The 26,538-nt window shown below is 40.6% G+C and overlaps 1 long non-coding RNA gene across 1 annotated transcript in view; it reads right to left on the bottom strand.

Annotated features, from left to right (window-relative positions):
- The window catches only part of LOC134542743 (uncharacterized), a 617,578-nt gene that overhangs the window by 301,449 nt on the left and 289,591 nt on the right, over positions 1-26,538 (bottom strand). Inside the window, exon 2 of the long non-coding RNA XR_010076847.1 lies at positions 522-583. This is a non-coding gene — a long non-coding RNA (uncharacterized LOC134542743). The remainder of the gene's footprint in view (positions 1-521; positions 584-26,538) is intronic.

Below are 26,538 nucleotides of genomic sequence, written 5' to 3'. Positions count from 1 at the left end.
AAAGAGTAAAATATTTAATCCTTTGAGCTATGTCAGGAGATTCTTTGGATGGTACTTGCCAATATATAAATGTATGTTTGTAAGTTAGAGTATGAGAAGATGCATCATTTACCCGATATATTGTGTTTATTATGTGTCGTGGTATAAAAAAGAACAAATGTAAAAATATATATTTTACGATACTTTGTTATATTTAATGTCTTATCTGTTGAGCGGTTAAAAAAAAAAGTAAAGATAGATAGCATGTATTGCATGATTCGGCATTTTTGGTTGGCAGATATTTCTTTCATTGGATAATCATCGATGAGATACTATAAAAATGAGTGAACACGAAGTTTGTACTGTGTTCGTCGCGAGGGCGTGCCTGCGAGGGGGGGGGGGGGAGAGTTTGCCAGACCAGCGCTGCAGAGCGCAGAGCGCAGAGCGCAGAGCGCAGAGCGCAGAGCGCAGAGCGCAGAGCGCAGAGCGCAGAGCGCAGAGCGCAGAGCGCAGAGCGCAGAGCGCAGAGCGCAGCCACTCACCTTGCTGCACGCGACGGCGCACAGGCCCAGCAACAGCAGACCTCGCCACAGCATCGCCGAGTCTGCAACAGGCACGGGCGAGTCACTGCAACCACCTCTCCACAACCACAACCACAAACCAACCTCACACAATGCACAACCCATCACTCGTCATTTTAGGGACAAGCATTTTTTTTTTCGCGAAAAGGTTTCGAGACTAGCTGTGTGGTAAAACATTGTCGCGTTGTCTGTGTGTCATGAAAAAAAAAAATATTATTTTTCACTCAGGTACACAAATCACAGCCATACATCTATAAGAACAGAAATGATCAATACTGTATATTTAATTTTTCAAGACCAGTAAGCGACGAAACAGTTTTTTCTAGGATCTGGCGAAACTTTGCGTAACAATGGACGAGTTTGTATTTCAAGTAGATATCCTGAAAAACAGTAGGTATGTAAATAATTAGAATTCGCAGATACTGAAACTCTGGAAAGCGAGTATGGACATCCATATCTGTGGAAATGTGACATTCGTATCTTATCTGTATCTTACTATCTTATTATATTACTTACAAGCACGAGCCCAATGATGTTGGTCTAGCGGTGAAAGATGCAGTTAGTAGAGAGCGATCCCGACATGGGTATGTCACGGGTATCATTAAAGGAACAGGAAACCCTAAAAAGGCAGGAAAGAACGGATGCGAGTGTGTCAGAAAATTAGGTGCCCAGTAGAATTCGTAAATACAACAATTTATTAACAGGTATATTATCACAAACTAATATCTCATCTCATTCTCAAACTGACATCGATCGTGATAAAGCTGTACCCCTGCGTGGTGGGGTTGAATACTCGTTACAGGTCGGGTATAACAAAACATACAAAAAATTAACAATCTGATATGAATATCAAAGCAGCACCCTTAATCAACTTGTGCCGGCCAAAGTTCAACCTACTGAGCATACACTGTCAATCACAAAAGTGGTTGTCATAGATTTACGAGGTGACATTTACAAAAATATTATTAACATATTGCAGCCCAGTACGTAGACAAAATACCTAAAAGGGATATAAAAATATATTTATACAATCAATAACAAGTACTGGCTGTGGTTCAAATTATTTACTACCATGGTAAGTACACATTAAAAATAACTAATTTGGTATCCGTTGAAGTTGGCTAAAGTTTTAATTATGTCCACAAAATATCTCGCTGTCACCCAAGTCACACGTAATCTACACGGTTATTCTTATGCACCTCGTGCCATGTGTTATACTGCAAACAGGTATGTCGGTAGGAAATTGTTTGCCGTTTCTAGGGCAGTTTTAGACCATCGTAGAGTATCAGCATGTGAATGTGCATATAGATTGATCAACCCGAAATTAAGAGACATTTCACGAAAAGTCGTTTTTGTCAACACATGCCGACCTCATGAACGATACAGAAAATTATACGGTATGACAGTGACCAAGTTCAAACGTATCAAAACATGTTTGACAGGTAAATTCAAAAGCCAACTAATATAGAACATCTCAGTTTAGCATAATTTTCAATAAATTATTGTGCCGGAAATTAGGCATTTCGTCACCTTTTTTTTAATTTTTCTATAATTTTAATTTATTTGGGAAATCTTATTTTTTAATTTATCTGGTTGTTAAGGGGGTGATTTACTTTTTGTTAGGCCGGTGTACACCACGTATTTAAACTTTGTGCCAGTGGACCGAAGCCCCTTCCCAGGGGGCCTATCTGATATTTTGCTGTCTAATGTGGACGTGGGCAGCCCGGATGAAATTTCTCTCGCCTGCAGTCACGTCCCGAGTTTGTAATATTATTTCTCTTCATGACCAAAATTGAATAGAGCAGCTTCTGGGCTGCAAGCTGCTACTTCTTAGAGGCCTGCTGAGAATAGCAAGTCTCGTCACGAATGGGTCTCCAGTGGACCTGCGTTCCCAGCGGAGTGGCGTTTTCTGTCCACCCTCCCCTCCCCCCTCACCCCTTTAGTTCTCAGAAATCAAGCCAGGAGCAGTGACCTGACGTGAACCTAGCCAAGACGATGGCCTGCCGCAAGGACGTTCCCCCGGGTCCGACAGAGACCTCCACGATATCTAGCGGCAGAAAAAGTAACCGCAGGCCTGGTCGCCAGCGTGCAGAGCTCACCCTCGTGACACCTGGTGGCAAGTCAGCTCACCGCCTCAGTTAGTTCCCCTTTACGCCACTAGAGAGCAGCGCCGCGGCGCCATTAGGCCCTATATTTCCTTCTCACGGCCTGTAGAAGTCGATTCTTTGTAGCTTCCTGTTACCGCCGGTTGAGAGCGCGTATGTCGTTTGTTTTCACGCCCGCCTGGGGCACCTCCGCAATTTTTCGGCATAGAACCGAACCTTCCCCCTCCTTCTCCCTAGGGGCTTAAGCGCCCGATTTAATTAGGAGCTGTGTCCGCCATCGCCGGACTCAGTACTCTGACCTCGGCTACTGACCACGTCTTCGCGGCGTCCTCTGCGCTAAGAGGCTTTTCGCGGGAACTGCGATTTCGGTTGCATAAAAGATGTATTCAGTTGCTTAAGGGATGTGATCCCATTTTTACAGAAGCCAGTCAGATGTAGTTTTTAGAAAAAGTCTTGTGTAGTAAAATTTATTAATTATTTTAATTCTTTAAAATTTGGTTTCTTTCGCGCATCCGCGATTTCTCGGTGCGCGTCATCCTGATGTCGGCACGAGACTCTTCGTGAGTCCCGAAATCTACATCCTGTTTGGTGAGTAATCTGGCCCTTTTTTTTTTCTTCCCCAAATTCCCGTTTGTTGGCCTTTCGCGCCGACTGCGTATGACTGTCTGGAAGCAGGTCTAATTAGTTTTGAATTTGACTTGTGTTTCAGACAGGGTCCAAGTTTCGGGGGAGAGAAATTGCTCCCCGCATGATCTTCGGGACCTCCAGCTGATTTCCCCCTTTAGAAGAGTTTTCTTCTCGGTCCGACGTCATCTTGGGAAGACCCGGGTGATATGAGCTATATATATATATATTCCACTTGCATAGAAGGAACTAAATTCATTAAAAAGATACCAGCGAGCAGTGCTTTAAGAACGTAATCCTCAAGAACACGTAAAATCAAGAAAACTAATAATATATGTAATCGTTGGGAGAATCAAATTTTGGTGCTATACTTGAAATTTTGTTAATGTTATCATTTGTTTGTTTAGGTGTAATATGTATTGTTTTAAATAATGTTGGGGTGCCCCCTTAACTTTGTTAATTACTAAGATCTTTATTATCATGTCGAAATAATGCTAAAACAAAACCTCTTAAAAATAAACCTGGAAAACCTATAGACCAAATTATTTATATAGTGTATTTATTTATTTCTACATAACGATCCACGAACTCCCAAGTTACTAGTGTGCAGGGAGTGTAAATTTTGTCTTGTTCACCGCATCGTGTCCCCTCTGGTAATTAACTTTAATTTTCTTATATTTTGCCCAGCCGTTTCCCAGGTGTTTTAATTAATTTGAAATAATATAATCTTAGGGCACGAGGGGCGTTACATTATGAACACACAACTAGACCTGTTAGCGACGTAGAAGACATTGACGTGGAAGCTTATAAAGAACTACAAAAGTGCACTGAAACCGGACAAACTACCGTCATACATCTAAATGGAAACATCATAAAACAGCGAAGGAAGCCGGCGATTCTGAGGACTAGCTATTACACGTAAATGGGATCACAGATAAGGCTATTTTTATAGCTATTTTGTTGCCCATGTGCCGTTTAGAGGTGAAAGCAGTTTTCTAGTGGGCTATGAAACGTGCGAAAAAGCTTTTATGGCACAACGAGATCGATTACGTCCGCTTCGCGGAGATTCTGTTGAGCAATTTCACTACATTGAACGCGAGCTTCAACAAGTTATTGGCCAAGTGCTGGCACTAGCCGAACCTGCAGCATTTAATGGTGCCACTGAGCAAGAAGTCAATACGGTATACCAGGATGTGGGGGCGATTGTTGATGGCCACGACCGGAGAAAAGCTGATGTTAATCTCGAAATATAAGACGTTGGAGAAGAAATGCATCTCAATATCACAGACGAAGAACTGCATGCCATGGTCAGCTATATGAATATAAAACAATAACCAAATTGATGAAGTAACAAAACGAATTCAACATGACATGACAAATCAACATGACATAAATACATATTTCCAAGAGGGTGGCCAACTTTCAAGAGGGCGGGAGCTACAGTAATAAATAATTTCTGCATTCTAGCAGGTAAAAATTAAGTTAACATGTTAGTATAGCCCTCTAGTAGACGAAAACAATATGTTGGATCCAAGCTGACGGCTTCCAACAGTCGGAAACAAGATGGCGGACGTGACATCATACAAGCTGGTGATAAATATACCTTGGCATTAGTGGTGGGAGGTCAGTCTGCTTTTGGCCTCTGTGGAGGAAGGATTATTCACCATTTTTATTTTGCCCTCACCGGGTTTGAACTGAGGACTCCACGACAAAAAGAGTTTGTTAATTTATTTATTGTATTAATTACATTTTTTATCAAATTAAATATTTCGATTTTTTTTTGATAAGAATTACGATATCAAGTTGGCTGACAGCTTTCAAATAGGCAGTATGTTTTTATTAAAATTTTATGAATTTTTTTAAATTAAATATGTTTCCCGATTTTTCAGCAGAAAAATGTATATTTTTAAGATGGCGGCCATAACAAAAATTCTAACGATGATTTCATAATTCAAAATGGCGGCCATGACATCCTAATTGTCAAGGTCATGACTTCTGCGGCTTCTGGCGGCTTGCTTTTAGGACTCTTATGCGAATTTTATGACATTTATTTTTCTACGGCAAAATTCTTTTCGGGTTTTTCGAATACCAAATTTTTGAATTATTTGTGGGTTTTAACCTTTAAAATGTAAATTTTTATTTTTTTAAGATTTTTTTAGATTTTTTGGCTTTGTGTTTTTGAAAAAAATGGAAATGTTTTTTGAATTTTCGCAAATTTTCGGTAAATTTTGGCCAATTTTGATTAATATTTTGCAATATTTGGCTAGTTTTTAAGGTCACGGTAAAAGGTCAAGGTTATGCAATATGGCTACCGTGACTCACAATCCAAGACGGCGTCGACAATTTTCTATCCTCGCCCTGAACACTGGGCTTGGAGCCCCTTGACAATAAATAAAATTAAATTTATGATTTGATCAAAATTATTTGTAACTCAAAGCTGTTATTATTATTTCTAAATTATTATCACGAACAATATCACACATATTGTCACCAAAGTTATTATCTTCGGTACTGAAATATAACGTAACTTGTAAACTCTAAGGGGCTATAAGTGTAAACGTAATATGTAAGTATACGATTACTTGTAAGGTTTACTATGAATTTTATGAACAAAAAATTACCTTACAATTATTGTCCTATCACCGAAAAAAAGATCTCGAAACAATCTGGGTCCCCTGGAGACTGAGCCACTGAAATTGCCTTCCCCCCTCTCCAAACAGTCATACCAACTCACGGACCTGGGTATATCATAGGGCAGGTAGTCAAATTCAATCAAAGAATCAACTGGCAGAGAATTATTTGTGATTCGGATTATTTTTTAGCTTTGAAAAGTAGTAAGATATATTATCTTCGAATCTGCAGTTAGCAAAATTTTACTGTTACTGAAACATTACCAGTAGATTTTGTTTTAATCTGTAGAATTACGCCAATGTGGAATCTTTAACTAAATGTAGACCTGGTTGTTTCGTTTAGAATATTATGGTATTTTTCCAGACACTCACACATGTTTATTGAAATTGATACATTAGTTTATTACATGCATATATACATTAATTGACTGCTGCCCCATTTTTATAACAAATCGGTATAAAGAAAAGCGTTGAGATAATGCATTATTATTTTCATCTTATATTCAAAATTGGATAGCTGAAGCCAAAAATAAATTTATGTTCTCAACATTCATACAAATATTAAAAATTAGTTGGAAATATACACACATATATAATAACATTAGATACAAAATAAAATAAATAAATGAACAAGAACAAAAGTTACAAAGCAAAAGCGCATATTAAATTATATTAATTGTAATAATTTTAAAGGATTATCGTAAAATAAAATTAAAGCTTGTTTTACTACCGGGGACAAATAAAACGAATTACTATGTGTGATATTTGCCGATCTCACGTAGCATACTGTATAATAAAAAATGGTAATGAAAAGGAGTGATGCTATTGTGCGCCTCTACCTAATAACCGTCATAAACATATACTTTCAAATTTTTTCTAAATGTTTACCTGCCTTTCCACATACATAAGATGAAAATCTATTACATTATTTTAATGAGATTAAACGAGTCATAAACATTGGAGCACTTCGTGACTAGTAACACATGTAATACCACGTGCCTATTAACACTTTAGCACAAGTGCCTAGTAATATTTGTAGTACCATATTCCTTGTAACACTTGTAGCACCATGTGCCTAGTAACACTTGTGGCACCTTGTGCCTAGTAACTCTTGTAGCACAATGTGCCTAGTAATATTGAAGCACCAAGTGACTAATAACACATTAATATACCACGTGCCTAGTAACACTTGTAGCGCCAAGTGCCTAGTAATACCTTTAGTACCATGTTCCTTGTAACACTTGTAGCACCGTGTGCCAGGTATTTATAATATCGTTTCAGTTCTTTAATTATTTTATTTCTACTAATTATTTGCATCCAAAATTAAAGTTAGTTTTTATCACTTCAAGAAAGCACAACTTCTCTCGCGCGCAAAAAAAAGTACACAAAATATTTTTTTTTATCTCACATTCGTTTTTTTTTTTTTTTTTTTTTGGAGGGGAAGAGGTTTCCATCCACAAATTTGCTAGCGGCCATTCGGAAACCAAATCATATAATGTCTACTCAAATGCGAATAAAAAAATTTGGTTTTCTGTAAAGTTGGTTTACGGACGATAGTTTAACGTGAAACGTCATAACGAAACATTGATGAAATGATTGAATTATTTTATGAATAAAATTGAATCATTTTTATTGACTTATCAATATTTTGTATGGATACAAAGAAGAAGTGAAATGAAATCCACAATTTAACTGATAAATTTACTTTTATTTCCACTCATTAATTCAAATATGTTTATTACTTTAACGAAGAGATTATTTTAAGTATAACTTTTATACATATTTGCTATTTAACTTCTTCCAATCTGTGTTATTCTGTTAAGGATAGGACGATGATAGGAAAAGTAGGAATCGAATGGGAGTGTTTCCAGTTTAACGTGCCTCGAAAAAGTCAAATCGATGATTGTTCCAATCGAGTGGAAGAGAGATAGATGCGGCGCAAGCGTACAATGAGCGTAACGGGACAAAGCGTAACGGGACAAAGCGTAACGGGACAATGTGTCATCCTTTTTCGTGTGTGCAGCCGGCGTTCATCGATTTATTAGACGTCACGTCAAAAAAAAACAGTTTGTTGTGCATTCAGCCGTTGTGCACTGAGAGATGCTTGCTGCCCGCACGAGTAGGACTACAGGATGGCAGCTAGCAGCTGCACGCGGCGAAGCCATGCCGTGCCGAGCTGCGCTGCCTAAAGACCTGCAGAGCTGCGGGCTGAGTCCGATATATTCTCAGAACGTCAGGTGCAAAAAAAAAATACATACCCTTCTTGGATCCTACAATTCTGCTTAAATTATATTACAATCTAACATTGTGATATCACGAATAACAAAATGAAATCCAAACGCACTTGGTGCATATGCACATTTTTATGTTAGTATAACCATTAAGTTTTTTAGAGTATAGTGAAAAATGATGTTTTTACATGCCTGCACACATTTGCATACTAATTTATGAGCAATTTCAAAAAATTCCTTTAAAATATTACCTAACATACATCAATCATGTCAATTTAATGGACATAATCTCGTTTTCACGATTTGTAAAAAATAGTTGCCAAAATAATGTGAAAATTGGAAAAAGATATGCTCTTCGCCGGATAAATAAATGTCATAAAGAATAACATAATAAAAATAAGGCGAGCAGCCCCTTACCACCCCGGCAATCCCACGTGACGTGAAAGCTTGTGCTCGCTCGCTGTGCGTGCGCCCCTAGCCCCGCCAGCAAGAACATCTGTGGCAAGGCAGCACCTGGCCTTGTTGGCACACCGCCCCTGCTCGCCATACCCGGAGAAGCAGCACCTGGCCTTGTTAGCACGCCGCTCCTTCTCGTCATACCCGGAGAGCCTGCACCTGGCCTTGTTAGCACGCCGCCCCTGCTCGCCATACCCGGAGAGGCTGCACCTGGCCTTGTTGGCACGCCGCCCCTTTACGCCATACCCGGAGAGGCAAAACCTGGCCTTGTTAGCACACCGCCACTGCTCGCCATACCCGGAGAGGCAGCACCTGGCCTTGTTAGCACGCCGCCCCTGCTCGCCATACCCGGAGAGGCAGCACCTGGCCTTGTTAGCACGCCACCCCTGCTCGCCATACCCGGAGAAGCAGCACCTGGCCTTGTTAGCACGCCGCTCCTTCTCGTCATACCCGGAGAGGCTGCACCTGGCCTTGTTGGCACGCCGCCCCTTTACGCCATACCCGGAGAGGCAGCACCTGGCCTTGTTAGCACACCGCCCCTGCTCGCCATACCCGGAGAAGCAGCACCTGGCCTTGTTAGCACGCCGCTCCTACTCGTCATACCCGGAGAGGCTGCACCTGGCCTTGTTGGCACGCCGCCCCTTTACGCCATACCCGGAGAGGCAGCACCTGGCCTTGTTAGCACGCCGCCCCTGCTCGCCATACCCGGAGAAGCAGCACCTGGCCTTGTTAGCACGCCGCTCCTTCTCGTCATAACCGGAGAGGCTGCACCTGGCCTTGTTGGCACGCCGCCCCTTTACGCCATACCCGGAGAGGCAGCACCTGGCCTTGTTAGCACACCGCCCCTGCTCGCCATACCCGGAGAGGCAGCACCTGGCCTTGTTAGCACGCCGCCCCTGCTCGCCATACCCGGAGAGGCAGCACCTGTGCTTGTTGGCACATCGCCCCTGCTCGCCATACCCGGAGAGGCTGCACCTGGCCCTGTTGGCACGCCGCCCCTGCTCGCCATACCCGGAGAAGCAGCACCTGGCCTTGTTAGCACGCCGCTCCTTCTCGTCATAACCGGAGAGGCTGCACCTGGCCTTGTTGGCACGCCGCCCCTTTACGCCATACCCGGAGAGGCAGCACCTGGCCTTGTTAGCACACCGCCCCTGCTCGCCATACCCGGAGAGGCAGCACCTGGCCTTGTTAGCACGCCGCCCCTGCTCGCCATACCCGGAGAGGCAGCACCTGGCCTTGTTAGCACGCCGTCCCTGCTCGCCATACCCGGAGAAGCAGCACCTGGCCTTGTTAGCACGCCGCCCCTGCTCGCCATACCCGGAGAGGCAGCACCTGGCCTTGTTGGCACGCCGCCCCTGCTCGCCATACCCGGAGAAGCAGCACCTGGCCTTGTTAGCACGACGCCCCTGCTCGCCATACACGGAGAGGCAGCACCTGGCCTTGTTAGCACGCCGCCCCTGCTCGGCATACCCGGAGAGGCTGCACCTGGCCTTGTTAGCACGCCGTCCCTGCTCGCCATACCCGGAGAAGCAGCACCTGGCCTTGTTAGCACGCCGCCCCTGCTCGCCATACACGGAGAGGCAGCACCTGGCCTTGTTAGCACGCCGCCCCTGCTCGGCATACCCGGAGAAGCAGCACCTGGCCTTGTTAGCACGCCGCCCCTGCTCGCCATACCCGGAGAGGCAGCACCTGGCCTTGTTGGCACGCCGCCCCTGCTCGCCATACCCGGAGAAGCAGCACCTGGCCTTGTTAGCACGCCGCCCCTGCTCGCCATACACGGAGAGGCAGCACCTGGCCTTGTTAGCACGCCGCCCCTGCTCGGCATACCCGGAGAGGCTGCACCTGGCCTTGTTAGCACGCCGTCCCTGCTTGCCATACCCGGAGAAGCAGCACCTGGCCTTGTTAGCACGCCGCCCCTGCTCGCCATACACGGAGAGGCAGCACCTGGCCTTGTTAGCACGCCGCCCCTGCTCGGCATACCCGGAGAGGCTGCACCTGGCCTTGTTAGCACGCCGCCCCTGCTCGCCATACCCGGAGAAGCAGCACCTGGCCTTGTTAGCACGCCGCCCCTGCTCGCCATACCCGGAGAGGCAGCACCTGGCCTTGTTGGCACGCCGCCCCTGCTCGCCATTCCCGGAGAAGCAGCACCTGGCCTTGTTAGCACGCCGCCCCTGCTCGCCATACACGGAGAGGCAGCACCTGGCCTTGTTAGCACGCCGCCCCTGCTCGGCATACCCGGAGAGGCTGCACCTGGCCTTGTTAGCACGCCGTCCCTGCTCGCCATACCCGGAGAAACAGCACCTGGCCTTGTTAGCACGCCGCCCCTCCTCGCCATACACGGAGAGGCAGCACCTGGCCTTGTTAGCACGCCGCCCCTGCTCGGCATACCCGGAGAGGCTGCACCTGGCCTTGTTAGCACGCCGCCCCTGCTCGCCATACCCGGAGAAGCAGCACCTGGCCTTGTTAGCACGCCGCCCCTGCTCGCCATACCCGGAGAGGCAGCACAGGGCCTTGTTAGCACGCCGCCCCTGCTCGCCATACCCGGGGAGGCTGCACCTGGCCTTGTTAGCACGTCGCCCCTGCTCGCCATACCCGGAGAAGCAGCACATGGCCTTGTTAGCACGCCGCCCCTGCTCGCCATACCCGGGGAGGCTGCACCTGGCCTTGTTAGCACTTCGCCCCTGCTCGCCATACCCGGAGAAGCAGCACCTGGCCTTGTTAGCACGCCGCCCCTGCTCGCCATACCCGGAGAAGCAGCACATGGCCTTGTTAGCACGCCGCCCCTGCTCGCCATACCCGGGGAGGCTGCACCTGGCCTTGTTAGCACGTCGCCCCTGCTCGCCATACCCGGGGAGGCTGCACCTGGCCTTGTTAGCACGTCGCCCCTGCTCGCCATACCCGAAGAGGCAGCACCTGGCCTTGTTAGCACGCCCCCCCTGCTTCCCGGGGAATACCCGTGACTGCTATCGGCCGCCTGGACAAGCGTGCACGAGCATATAGCGTAGCGGGGACTCGTGTTACTCGCCTGCGTACAGCACGGCGATCACACATCTCAGGTTCACTTCTGGTTCTGTGGGGTTGACCCACAATTAAGAACAAATAAATAATAATTAATAAAATATGAACCTGTGACGCAAATAATCAACCTTTAAAGTTAGTTCCACATTTTCTGATAATAGCAGAATATACATAATTATTTTTCTAAGACCACTTGTTGACTTAACCTTAGTTCACATTACGTCCGAAAAGCGTTTAAAAGGCATTTTTAAAGGGGTTTATTTTATGACTATTCAATTAGTTACATATCACCAAAACCCTGTGGTCAAATAAATCCCTTCCCCCTTCCCCAAATACAATAAGTAAACATATAAAATTCTAAGCTTATTACGTCTCAATTTTACGTGTGATTTTTTTTTAAATACTTACAAAATTAATACCCGCAAAATTGTTGGACTTACATCTTGCCACAACGGATTACAATTTTTTTTATCATTTGGCCAATCATTTTTTTACAGTTAGAACATTAACTTAAAGTTTTATAACTGAAAATATGCTTGACATTTAAGAAGCGTTTTATAGTTCCAAATAAAAAAATCTTAGGTATCAGTTTTACTTTCACTATCATGAGGTACACTTACCTATTTCAAAATATCTGAAAAGTAGTATGTTAATTGTCTTACAACGCACAATATGGGTTACTTTTATTTTTAGTTACTTTAACAGTGTATATTTACACATTTATATGTATATTAACATGATGAAATTGCTATATAATCCAGGACTGCCATTAAAAATTGGTTTTATCGTTATTGTTCAAAGATTAATAAGTATATATTTTTTTATTTGTGGGTGTAAAAATTCTAAGTGACTTTGACCTTCCCTAGCATTGCCTGAATTAAGTACAGGTAAAAACTTGGCCTATGCTCAATGCTTCAGTTCCTCAATTGTCAGTTTTCTCTTCGAACAGCAATAACCACCCTGCGTGCACCCGGTGTGACGGCATGGGACCACGCAGTCGTGTCGTGAACGGGGGAAGTTAATAATTTGACGATGATGAACAATGCCTCGCCAGGTTCCGGATGTACGTCAGTGTCATACATAAGCTTCGTCTTCCCTTTCCACGGGCGTTCGTCAGGCCAATCAAGCTGACTGGTACGTCACATCCTCCTTCGAAACAGGGTCTTTGCTCTCCGTGCTTGCTGAGGTGTCAGGCCGGACAGAACTCGCAGCATGGTAACTTGCTTTATACTTAGTTTTCGGTCATTTTTTGACGTGACAACTGTGCCGTTAATTAGTAATTTCGACACGATATATTTTAAATTTTTATTATGATTTTAAATTTTTTTTGTGTGGAAATTTTATTCGCTCTACTATAGTGTGATTTTACATTGTTAGTCTGGTGTACTCCTCTGAGTTAAACTTTGTCTCAGTGCTCTGAAGCCCCTTTCCCATCGGCGTATCGGATATTTTGCTGGCCTAATCCCTGAATGGCAGACAGTTTACCATTCCCCCTGCCTTCAGTCACGCCTCAAGCCTGTAATATCATTTCTCTTCGTGACCCTAACTGCATAGACAAGCCTGTAGCCTGCAGGCGACCAGTTCTCAGAGACGAGCTGAGATTGGCCTTTTTCATCACGTATTAGTGTTAAGTTCGCTCCTCTGCAGCCACGACGGGACGTAGTTTCCCAGCAGCGTTGCATTTTACCCTCACCCCCCCCCCCCCCCTTCACAGTTCCAAGTAAGACCAATGACCGGTCGTAACCCCCGGGGCCACAGTGACCGTTCTCAAGGTCTCCTCGCAAAAACGAGTACACCAAAACTGATTGCAAGCGCTACCTAGCGACCAAGTCGCGAACTTCTCCGCTAGCCTACCCTCTAGGGCGCCAGAGAGCAGCACCTGCTCTCCCTTGAGTTATATGGACGCCGTGGGCGAGTCGATTGTTTTCAACTCAGACCCCTCCGACAGAAGTCTCTACTGTCGCCCAGTGATGCCAACTTCAAAACTCCTGCCAGAGTTTTCCGCCCGCATTCGGGCAAGTTCGGAACCTTTCGGCGGCCCGGACCTCCCTCCACCTGTAAGAGCTGGCGCCCACTTTTAATTACGAGACGCGGTTTGCCGCGACACAGATCAACTCGCGTCGCGTCTGCAGACAGATCTCCAGCGAGTATCGGCGAATCGACAGACTCTGCAAAACTTCATCCGACCGCTAACGACTATGTAGTCGCTTTGTATAAGGGATGCTATCCCTCAAGTCAATCCTAGTAGATTAGTCTGTCTGCATAGTTTAATTATTTGCCTTCGAAATTTTTCTCTTTTAAATGTTATCATGAAGAAATCATCCGCGTCCTGCCGCGCAATTCGCGAGCTCCAGACCCTGGCTGACTCCACGACTGCAGCGTGCTGGGCAACTCCCCTGTTTTGGTGAGTGATAATTCGCGACCCCCCTTTTTTTCCCTTAAATTTTTTTGGGCATTTTCTGCCCCATAGACTGCCTGTATACAAGTTCTAATCAGTTTTGATTTGGACTTTTGCAGACAGGGTCGATGACGGGGAGAGACTGATTGCTCCCATCTCGTGGCCACCCCCCCCCCCCCTCCTGTTCCGTGGGTCACATTAGAAGAAAACGTTTCTACTACCCGACGTGATCGTTTGAAGACCCCGGGTGGTAATGTAAATTCAACATTTCCCCCTTACCTAGCTACGAACTATCTTAAGCGGATGACCAACCCACCAGCGACCAGTGTTTTCCTCAAGAACATGTATAACGAATAGAACTAATTATCAATGTAATCATCGGATCCATCCAATTTTGGGTGTGAAACTCATAATGCAAATGTTTATATTTCAAACTAAGAATGTACTTTGTTTTAAATAATCGCGGGCCGGCCCCTTTTCGTTTTTCTTTTGTTTTTTCTTAAATCTTTGAAACTTGTTAAAACCTTTTGTATGTAATGTAATGGAAACAAGATAATTCATCAGGGCAAATAAAACAGGGAAATTATAGATCAAGTTAATCGTGTAGTTTTTATTTATTGATTTTAACGATCCACCAACTTCCTCCTTGTCTGTTACAGGAAGTTCCTAAATTTTGTTTGTTCCCCACCTCACGCCACCTCTGGTAAATCAATTTATTTAACTTATTTTTCTTACCCAGCAGTTTCCAAGGCTCCTTTTAAAATAATTCATTTTGAGGCACGAGGGGTGTTACACAACGTCTAATAAATTGATGAACGCCGGCTGCACGCACGAAAATGTGTCCCGTTAAGCACATTATTCCGTTACGCTGTGTCCCGTTACGCTGTGTCCCGTTACGCTGTGTCCCGTTACGCTTATTGTACGCTTGCGCCGCATCTATCTCTCTTCCACTCGATTGGCTTATGCGTCCGAGGAGAAGAAAGACAGCGGCAGCACACAACTTGCATCTACACGTGAACTGTTTCGTCGACTGTTTATAAAGTGAAGTGAAAAGTTAATGTGGTTTTCATTGCTTGTTACAGCAACAATTTCGGCAATAGAGGTTAATTATTCTTGCATTTTAAAAATCTGATTACTAGTATAATTTCAATTATTTATTCTTTTATTATTAAAATAAAAATGATTCAATTTTATTCATAAAAGTATGCAATCATTTCATCAATGTTTTGTTATGACGTTGTCACGTTAAACTGTCGTCCGTAAACCGACTTTACAGACAACAATTTTTTTTATTTCTTTTGAAGTTATACTTCTTTAGGCGGGTTGGTGGTGAAAGTTTAGTTTACAACGTTATTGTAATGAAATGCGCGCGCATCACACACGAGCCGCAGTCATCAAGATGGCGGACCCACGTGTGGCAACACGCAGCCGTATATATTCACTTTCGTGAACATCGGATGATGTAATAAGCGTACTGGTGTGCCAAATGAAACTATGTTTGTGAAACTATCCTGAGTACACCTGGATAGTCTAAACAAGACAGAAAACTAATTTTAAAAATATCTTTAATTTATTAGCAAAAAAATTGTTCTGTATTAAACATAGCGCCAAAGATATCAAACATTTTGTTGGTACTCTATATAATTTCAAATGCCGCGCTGTCTTAAGCATTTATTCAAACTAAATGTTGCAGTCCAATAGATAAATTAAAACAAAAAATTATAACATAAGTTAACGCACAATTTTTATTCTTATTTGAGTGTAAATCTCGTTAACAGCGAGGTATAGAGACACGGTAAACAGGGCATTATAATGGAGAAGATGTTACATGTGGCCTTTAGTAAGAAATCCCAGCATTTTCCTGCACTTATTCGGTAAACTATAGTAAACATCGATCATGATAGCTGGACAAGAATTTTAATCTTTTCATCTAGAACTCGCGTCCAGTGTAATAGTGTATTATCACTACGGCACCTCTAGCTATCATTTTATGTGACTTAGGGCACATAATTTTATGTCGGTTGACTTATTAGCATAGAGTCTAATTATTCAAAATTAATAGTTTCTTACTTTATAAAAATATCAAACAAATAACTTAACCTTGATTCGAGTCCAATGCTTAAGATTCACAGAGAATATTTAGTAAGCCTTGATATTCTAAAAACGCCTGAGAATCCAGTTTGAGCCACTGGATTAATAAAATTTGCTATTATATTTGCATTGTTTTACGTATATTCCCATTTGACACGCCAACCCCTGGAATGTCTGCAGCTGACGTCACATTATGCGTTAAATGGTACCTTGGGTCTTCCTTGTGGTTTGGCATAGAGCACCTATTATCCGATCAATTTGCGGTTTTTTATTGGTTCACGTAGCATGCGAAAAGGTAAGAGATGCATCTGGCTTCGAATCAATTACTTTCATGTCGAGTGTTTTAGAAACTTATTTCACTTGAGTTTACGGCAGTATATTAATCTAAATGATGGTTTAAAATTTAAAACAAAAATACAAGTTTTTCTGACTTCCACTTTCATAACTAGAAGACATATAAATGCATTGCTTTAAAGTGGCGTGTTTTTTTAAAGATAAAATCTATGGAGATAAGTATTTCAGTGTGTGTTTCCACATTCGCTGAATTCAATGCGAGATAAGATGCTTCCTCCTATCAAAGATAATAAGAGAAGACATTTTACAAATATCGAAAATGTATGGAAGTCTATCAAACTTGTATATTTTTCTAAGATAAATTATCTCTTCACATAACCACTGCCAAAATGTTACCCCGGGTAGGCGTGATAGATTTTTGATTACATTAATTTATGTTGGTTATTTTGTTTGTATGAAAATATGGGACATGGTGTAGTTATTTAACACATAAGAACTTTATATTTTGTTTGCTGGGAACTAACGCTTCTCTTTCATCAGAGGGAAGCGTCTGTACTTGAATTAACTCAATCATTCAAGCAAAAGGCAACACACGCTTTAGTATTGTCTCGCCCAGTGCTTGGACCCAGACTCCAAGCCACAGGCCACGAGACGCTCCGCTAGAGACGGCCAGTTATGCTCGGGCTGTATTCTGTGCAAACACTGCATGCAACTCGTCAGTGGAGATGATAATTTGTCATGAGAATATTTCGGGTCAAGAGACTATGTCACTCTAACTTCGACGTACAATTCTGGTCGGAAGAAACATTTTTGACAAGTCTCAGCTAGGAGCAGGTATTTTTCGCGAAAATAAAAGAGGGTTTGTCTGTAAAGTCGATTTACGGACGATAATTTTACGTGATAACGTCATAAGAAAACATTGATGAAAAATTGCATAATTTTTAATTTTAAAATTTTATTTTCAGTTTTTGCTAATTTAATTTAAATAATTTGTTTAAATATAATCACGAATAATTAGTTAAAAAGCTCGCCTTAACCTGTCTGATATTATAGAAGATTTTCTCGCACGGTGGTTGGCCGGTTGTTGCACGCTCGGCTCAGGCGAAACGTGAAAATGAATAATGCTTTTTCGTGCGTGCAACCGGCGTTCATCGATTTATAAGACGTTGTCATGTCAAAAATACTGAAACACTATCGAAACAGCAATAAAATATGCCTGTCAGAGTGGTTTCTGCCTTGTAACTGGAGGCTGCCTGCAAAAGAAACCGTTTCCTTTTTTAGCCAAGCCATTCAGAAAGTGTTTGCTCTCCACAAAAAAAAAAGCTATATGGTAAGCTGACAGTAGACATATGTCTGAAATAAATTCAACCAATCGTGTTACACAGACGTTTCTACAGTGTTTAAAAAAACAGCAGCTAGTCTGAAAATATTTTCATGAAATATACATGCCTCTAGAAAGCTATTTCCTGACAAACCAATAGCGTTTTGTAATGCAACAACTGCGTTCTCATTGGCAAAAAATTTATATGCAAGTTCTTGCGCCAGAAAGAGCCAGTAAGATAGTATGTTCGTCATATATATTGTACTGAAGCCTATAGTTCAGTTTTACACGTTGTAAATAAGGGGCTCCGAATATAGTGGCGTAAGTCAAAAATTTTATACGTTTGAGTTAGTTACACAATTCAGGTCTAAAACGTTCATATTATTATGTGTTACGGAAAATCAACTCTGCATATTTAATGATCACATGTTCCGGAACGGTTCAAACCATTATTCCCAATTGTGAGTGAAAACACGTGAAGCCACTGTGAACTCTTGTTTCGAGATTCATTGAGGTCCCGCTACACGTGAAGATCACGTCAAATCGCGGTGCTATGCGAGATGATAACACGGTGTTTTCACGTTGCCTTTCGCCCTAAGACTGGGACAGGAGAACATGAAGTCCAGTCTTAACCCACAAGTATAGTGACTTTGCCTGAACAAATATGGAAACCGAAACGTTTAGTCAGTAAGAAAGGCATTTTGACCTCTTAACAGGATATACACAAGCGCTGAGAAATAAAAATATTGGTTTTGTTCTACGAAAAAATAAGCGAAAATACGTCAAAACTTTTTCAAAACAAGTTTAGGTGTTAAACAATTAAAGAATTTACGTTTCCCGTGGGGAGTTTTGTCACTAAAAGGAGACATAAATTTCAGCTCTTGTGCACTATCGGTTACGAAGTACTGCCTCAATGTTCGTAAACTATTAATTATTATCGAGGGTTAGGCGATAAATTAAAGCATTTGAGGCCCAGCGATCTTATCTCGTGTTTTACCCATTATAATAACTATGCATTGCTTACATAACCAGCTCTCAGTCTGCAAAAGAGTACTATAGTTGCTTGCTTAGAAATGTGTCATTGCGTCATAATTACAAAAACTACTTTTTAAAACATTTAATAGGAACTGAACTGAAAAAAATACTAGGCATTACAAAAATAACAATCTCATAATTAAGTTATTTTTACATAAAAAGCTATCTTCCAGGTTTTTGATAGATAGGCATATATATAAGCCAGGATATCACAAGTAAATATAGTGACATATTTCAAGTTGACCAACACACATTTCAAATAAAACCTCATTTAAAATAAAAGCGAAGTAAAATAACTCGTAAGTTTACGAATACTAAAACATCATTCAGTAAGAATTCATCCTAGGAAATTTGCAAGTATGCTAAATCTGTCTAAGAAACCTTTAACAAGGTAACACAGAGGATAAGCGTGTCCTTGCAGTGCGTATTTGAACACTGCATGTGAATGTAGCTCGTTTTGAACGAGCGTGCGGAATGGTTTGAAGTAAAGTAGATCTCCTGTTGACTGCGCCAGTCGTAGCAGAGCGCTGCGCGCAGGCGGCCAGGACTCTCCACTCCCAGCCCAAGTTTGCCGACGGTCGTCGTAAAGTGGAAAGTTTTCAAATGCATCAAAGAAGTCAGGAGCCATATCTCGCTGGGAGTGAATTCGTCACAAGGGAGGATGTTTATTCTAAAGAGTGCGCGGCATTTGAAATAGCATTCGATCTACAGGGTTATTCCTTGGGCTAACACTAAAACATCTATTTTGGTTGCATAGTTAGACGGCAGGTAGTCTTTTGTTTTTTTTTTCCTGGAATAAAAAACTTATAAACACAAATTTTATTATCTTCGTGCTTTCAGTATACTTTGAACAACCTTACACGCGGAAAAAAATGTTTGTTTAGGTTAAACAAATATTTGCTTGTATGTGGCAAAACCAATATTTGCTTGATGTACACAATATTTGGTTGGCCAAACGAAACGTTTATATGTAACAAAATTGAGTTTGTACCTCACACAAAATACTTAGGCTAGTTGATAAAACCATTTTTTTTCGAGTCAATCAAATCTTTCCTATTACAAAATATGTTTATTTTTCAGTTTACAAACAAAAATATTGTTCACGCAAATAACAGTTTTTTTTTTTCAATGTATCTGTTTCACGAGGAATCACTATTATATAAATTAAACAAAATTATAAAAGGCATTAATGAATTTTGACCTCAAACGAGGAAGTAGTGCACATCACAAAGTTTACTGAGTACTGGGTTCTTTCGAAATGACAGTCACCTCATGAATATAGCATGGAAACCCTCAGTGCCTCTTCAAATAACGTCATCATTTTTTTTCGGTAATACGAATATACAGGATGTCCCATAGCACAACTTTAAGCCGAGAAGAGTTGGTCAATTGTATTGGCCAATCGTCTGAGACTATTGCTGACTTCACTTAGGGCAAGAAACTACTCGCACATCAACGAAGTAGACATTATAAACTAAGAACTGAGGGAAGCTGGCTACATACAATAATGACTGGTTATACTTGCGTGGATAAAAATGAAAAAATAAAATGTATTCATATATATTTGCTTTAAGGCTGCCCGTGACAAGGGCAACGTGCCCATCTAGCTCAACATTTGTATATTTCCCTGCCTGATCATTAGACCCTTCTTCCACTGCGAGTCCAAGGGCAACAAATGTGACAATACGCGCGAAGATAGTGTTGCCGATAACCGGTTCCTCTCTCAAACTGCTTTCCGAAGGTGCAGCGCAGACATTCTGAGCTACTTGAACAGAATTACACGTTTTTTTTCATGTGCAATGTCGCAGAAAAAAATTGGCGATTCTCAAAAGAAAATAAAAGTCTACGTGTAAGACCATGCATCAGAAGATCGTCAAGAAAGAAAATATCTCGTGCTTGGTGGAAGAAAAGGAAGCAACAGCTAGTTCAGTAAGTAAAAATCTTACAGGAATTAATTTAAAAATACGCATTTTGTATTAATTATTATATCTAATTTAAGCAAGGGTATGAAGAGAGTGAATGAGTGAGTGAATAAGTTATTTTGGTATACACGATTCAAGGCCCTAATAGAATGCAGCATGCATCAGACAGCTCGGACTGCCAACAAATTATGCTAAACAGCTGTAGGTATCTGAAACAACCCATGGCTAGCTTAGGTTCTTACTTCTTGTTTACAATAAGAGTGGCTTATGAGTGTATAGTGTTTTATTTAATAAATGATAAGGGGATGAAATGATTACATAATAAATGCTGTGTCGTCCGTTTACATGATGTAAAGGTTAACTAAAGCAATAGAAAAGTATCCAATTAGAAATATATATATATATATTCTTAAAGTGTAAAAACAGTTGAAATTGAAGTTCATTGTAAGACCTTGATAGTAAGTGTTACAGTTCTTCCCGAAATAATTTTTTTAAGAGAAACATTTTGCTTGTTATTTTTAAAGGATTTTCGCAATGGGCCGCAAGTTACTAATTAAATAACTATTGTTTACATCGCCATTGCAGTGTATACGCACTGTCTTGAGTTTCTTCAATGCATTTCGGTAAGAAGTACTTGAATAATTTGCATCAGTATTTTAAAAGCTCCCGTTCATGGCCTTAAACATGGACAGTAATATGAATTTTAATTCGATAACGTAACCATGTCCACAAGATGTCTGTATCATGAGCCAGTGTGTTGAAATCATGGAAGAGAATACAGACATATAGTGTATATGTATATATATTTTAACAATACAAATACCCAACCATTATACGCTTAATTCACGAAATTTCACAAAAAATCTTTGTATGCAATATAACATGAAAGTTATATTTTACATTCAGGAGCAATGCTAATGACTTGGCTGCAGCTACTCTCTCGCCCATGCCAGGCCAAAATAATACAGGCTCGTGTTGTAATGAAAGCTGTATTGTGGGTGATATACCAAGAAAAATTTATTTCAGGTAACCACAATAGTGAGCACTACAAGAAATATTTAGGGGCAGCCATTAAGTGTTTTATTGACATCCACACTACCAATGGGGTGTGTGCAATATTATGAAAGTGTTTTTACTAAACTTTTGAAGCCAATATGCAATTATTTCTAAAAATAATTACATCACAAAAATATTTTGGCAGGGTCAACTATATTTCAAACATATTATCAGTGTAAAAATATAACGGAGTTAATAAGGGAAATTATTTTACAATTACATGCACAATTTTTTTTTGTTCTAGGAATGTACACCAAAAAAAAATCATCGACCAACAACGAGCAAGACAAAGAAGGAAACATCAATGGTTACACAATATCAAGATACAAATGAAAGCGAAAAAATACTTTATACTGCAGATGAGCACTATGGTTTGGTACGGGCAAAGGAAGATCAACCAGAGATTACGATTACAGCATCAGAGCTTGAGGAAAAGAAAAGAAGTTTCGTTGCTAGTCTCGTGCGGACCGAAGAAGAGCGAAATGAGCTACAGAGAACGACTTTGTTGCAATACAGATGTCACTTGTGGAATAAAGAGAGGAGGAAGTTACTAACTGCTTCCCATTTCGGCAGGGTTTGTAAAATGAGGGCTACAACATATTGTAAAAACTTAGTTCATTCCATATTGTATGGAAACTTCAGCACGAAAGGTACACAGTATGGTATTGCAAACGAATCTGTAGCCAAGTGTAAAATGGCCGAAGATCATGGAATAGTGGCAACAGAGCGTGGCTTATTCATAGATTCTGAATATCCTTTTCTTTGTGCAACTCCAGGTACATTTAAAATATGCAATTATGTATAGTTTTTAAATTTTGATAATGTAATTTCGGTTTTACAATTAACTCATACAGAAGTCATGTAAAATTCTGTTGCAGATGGTTTGGTGCGTGACGATTCCATTATGGAAATTAAGTGCCCTCTTTCAGCAGATAAGTACCAAAGTCCGAAAGAAGCTATCGATAATGGACAGGTTATCATATTCAGCTATACATCTGTTCCTTTTAGCTCTTTAGTACTGCTAAATACAATGACCACTTATTGAAAATGAACTGTTAGATTCATTTTGTACAATATTTGTGGCATAAAACATATCATGTACTTATTTCAGATAACTCACTGCGCAATAATTAACTGAAAACCGCTACTGAGACGTGATTTAAACTATTTTTTATCGAGTGCAAGGGCAGATGCACATAACGGGAAGAAATTATTGTTACTTTGTGCTTTACACATCCCACTGGATGACATGAAAATTTTGGGGGGGGGGGGGGGGGGGGGGCACCGGTTTCTGGTGCGAAAAAATGGAAGCATATTTGAGCAGGTATTTTTCTTATTATTTTACATACAATTATTGAGTAGAGCAGTAAAATGTGTAGTTCATACAGTGGTGCTAAATGAAGTCTACATTTATATGCCTCTACGGTTTTGTTTTTTTTGTAACACATCATTAACAGTAAGGTTTTTATACCACTGATATCCATTTACAACATATACATTGCATTACTGGTAGTTTTTTCGTAAGCTATTTTGGTACACACACACATTTACGACTCAAATATGTCTTCTTATCAATAGCTTAACATATACAGAGAACTTGCAGTGTTAAAATAAAAATATAATTAATGTTTATGCTACACAGATACAACATACCTACGCGAATTCATAATGATGTTTGTTTCAGATTCGACAAGGAATGTCTGCTGCAGGAAATAGTAAACCCTCAGTTTTCAAAAAGATTTGCCAAGATGAATATTAAGGATCCCTTATACATAATAACAGCCCAACAAAAAGTCCAGAGGGCCAAAGAAGAGAGACTTGTGAGGAGCTGTAAATGAATATAGAGTGAACCACAGCTTAATACTTGTATTTTGCACCACTTTAATGTAATTAATATAATTTCAAAAATAAATTTATTTTTCAAAACACACAAAACGTTTAAAAATTTTTCTTGTGCATCCCAATATTTAAAATCGAGCATAAAAATTTAAAAAATTAAAGTGAAAACAGATTCCAGATTCATACAAAATCGCTGATATTGGGAATGTTGAGGTTGTGTTCCAAGAAACTATTTTGCTTACGAAAATTAACTCTCACGTGATATGTAAAATTTGATGTTTTCAATTGCGAAAGTAACAGTTTAAAGGAACGATAGTGTGTTTTTATTTCTGGAAATTGAGTTCTCTTGAGTTTAATGATTTTTTTCCTGAAAGACTTTCTTACTAATGTATTGAAGGAGGAATTTAGAGAACAAGCCGTTATGATTACTTTCATTGTATAACTTATTCGCAATGTTCAATAACAGCAGGAGCCGCGGAGATCAACTGGTAAGGACCCTAGCCTCCCACCACGGCGATCCGGGTTCGAACCCCGGTGGGTTCCATCCCCAGACCTTTGCATGTGGGAATCGTGCCAGATGATGTCGCTAGTCCGCGGGTTTTCTCGCCCTGCATCATAACACGCTTCGATAAAAGTATCCTCAAAACGTAATGTTTTAAATATAATCTTGCAATTAAAAAATTAAGAAAAGGAAACAAACTATTTGTGCTACTGTCAACAAACCAAAAGGCCATTGCTGATAATCCGTCTCGGTTTCAGGAAACGTGAGTCGCCACTTTCTTATCGCTCGCATGTCTGCTCCGCATTCACTCAAGGTGTTGGGGATAGAAGCAACATATCTCCACAAATAGATGTCCTGTTTTCATGAGAGAAAATATTTAAATTATTTAATTTTGATTACTAGTTTTACAGGCTGATTATTATTAAAGTAATGTTCAAGCTGCAAATTACTATAGAACATGGTAAGGTGTGAGTCTAAGACATTGCTTTTTGTGGTATTTATGCTGCATTCGTTCACTGCAATCAAGAAAATAATGTTTAAAATGGCTTTTTTCCATAATTTTTTATTCAGAAATTTTAAAAAATTTTAAAAATATAAAAAGTCTCAGACAATTATACGACATTATATTACTTACTTCCAAAATGTTTGTAGCTTTAACTTCATTCATTCTCCCAAAAAAGATCAACAACGGTACACATGTTTCCCACTATTTAGCCCACCGTACCCAGCAGCCTTAAGCACAATCCGTATAATCCAGTTATCTATAATTTTCAAAATGGAAAATAATTCCGCTGCCAAGTTTTCAACAACGTGATACAATGTAAATTGGGTTTGCTTTAATGTAGATTATTTATGATATATTTATAATATTACATTAATCAGCTTATTCACAGTATTAACTCTGGTAATTTCATTGTAACAATAAAAATTATACCAATTCAAATATTAGATACATGTTAATTGATTAATAACTTATTTTAGTACCTAATTTGAGGAATTGTAACTTACAATTTTGTAACCCAGTGAGACAAAGAAACACTTATTGTTCTCATAATAAACGCAAATCTAAAGTGAAGGAAAACCATCTCGCATTTACATTTAGGCTAACAGGTGTGAATTTTTATGAAGTGTAACACAGTAAAAATAAATGATTACTGCACCTCTAATGGGTAAACATTAAACTAACATGGCGGCATGGCACTCCAGCAGACGAAAACAAAATGGCGGAATCCAGCAGGCGAAAACAAGATGGCGGACAACATACTAGCTGGCGATATATACCTTGACATTAGTGGTGGGATGTTTGTCTTCCGGTGATTTCCATAGAGGAAGGATCCATCGCCATTTTTAATCGAATAACCCCGCTGGGTTCGAACCGAGGACTCCGTGCTCCATGACTTTAATAAGTTTTTTAAGTATTATTTTTTGTAATTATTTTTATTAAAAGTTATTATTAATTTTTTCAATATCTTTTGATAATATTTACGTATTTGCAATATGGCAGCCGTGACATTGTTAAGATTGCGGTATGTTTTTTATTTTAAATTTTTATGAATTTTATAATTATTCACATTTTCCCCAGCATAAAAATTGTATTTTCAAGATGGCGGCCTTAACGAAAATTGCAACATTTTAGAAGTTAAAATGGCTGCCACAACTAAATGTGCAAATATTACAACATACACATATAAGATGGCGGGCGCAACGAAACATGTAACATTTCTAGAATCCAAGATGGTGACTATAACGAAGTGTGCAACAGTGATGTACAGTGATGTCTTAATACAAGATAAAGGAATTTTTTTAAAATATATATTTTTTAGTATTAACTTTTCTCCAAAATGTTCTGGAAATAATTATGGTTTTCCAAGATGGCGGTCGTAACAAAAATTAAAATAGTGATGGCAGAATTCAAAATTTCGGAAAGTTCTAGAAAGTAAAATGGTGGAAAAACAAAATGGTGGAAAAACAAAATGGTGGAATAAACAAAATGGTGGAATAAACACAATGTCGGAAACCAAGATTGCTGAATCCAAGATGGCGGTTCCAAGATGGCTTCTGGGGTCAAAATCAAAGTTCAAGGTCAAGGTCAAGGTCATCCAAGATGGCCGTCTTGTCGTCACAATCCAAGATGGCGGTCGGCACCTCGGCTCCTCAGCCAGAAGCCAGGGCTTGGACCAGCCAATGTACAATAATAATGATATAAAGTATTCTAAAATTATATCGACTATATTTTGGCAGTGATGAGCAGTCTCCAGAAGACAACCTCTGTAAGGAAACTATATGGCATTGTTTGTTCGCGAGAAAGACTAGAGGTGACTTAGTAGTTGCAGGCTCTGTGGACAGGGCTTCTGACTGACGATTTAAAATGACATGGGTTCGCAAAATTGTCGAAAAGGGGGGGGGGGGGGATTTTCCACTTGTGGGAGATTTCCTTCTCGGGAACACGACGTAAG

The sequence above is a fragment of the Bacillus rossius genome, assembly GCF_032445375.1.
Source record: "Bacillus rossius redtenbacheri isolate Brsri chromosome 9 unlocalized genomic scaffold, Brsri_v3 Brsri_v3_scf9_1, whole genome shotgun sequence".
In the NCBI taxonomy this organism is placed as follows: domain Eukaryota; kingdom Metazoa; phylum Arthropoda; class Insecta; order Phasmatodea; family Bacillidae; genus Bacillus; species Bacillus rossius.
This window is presented reverse-complemented; position numbering and strand designations above follow the sequence as displayed.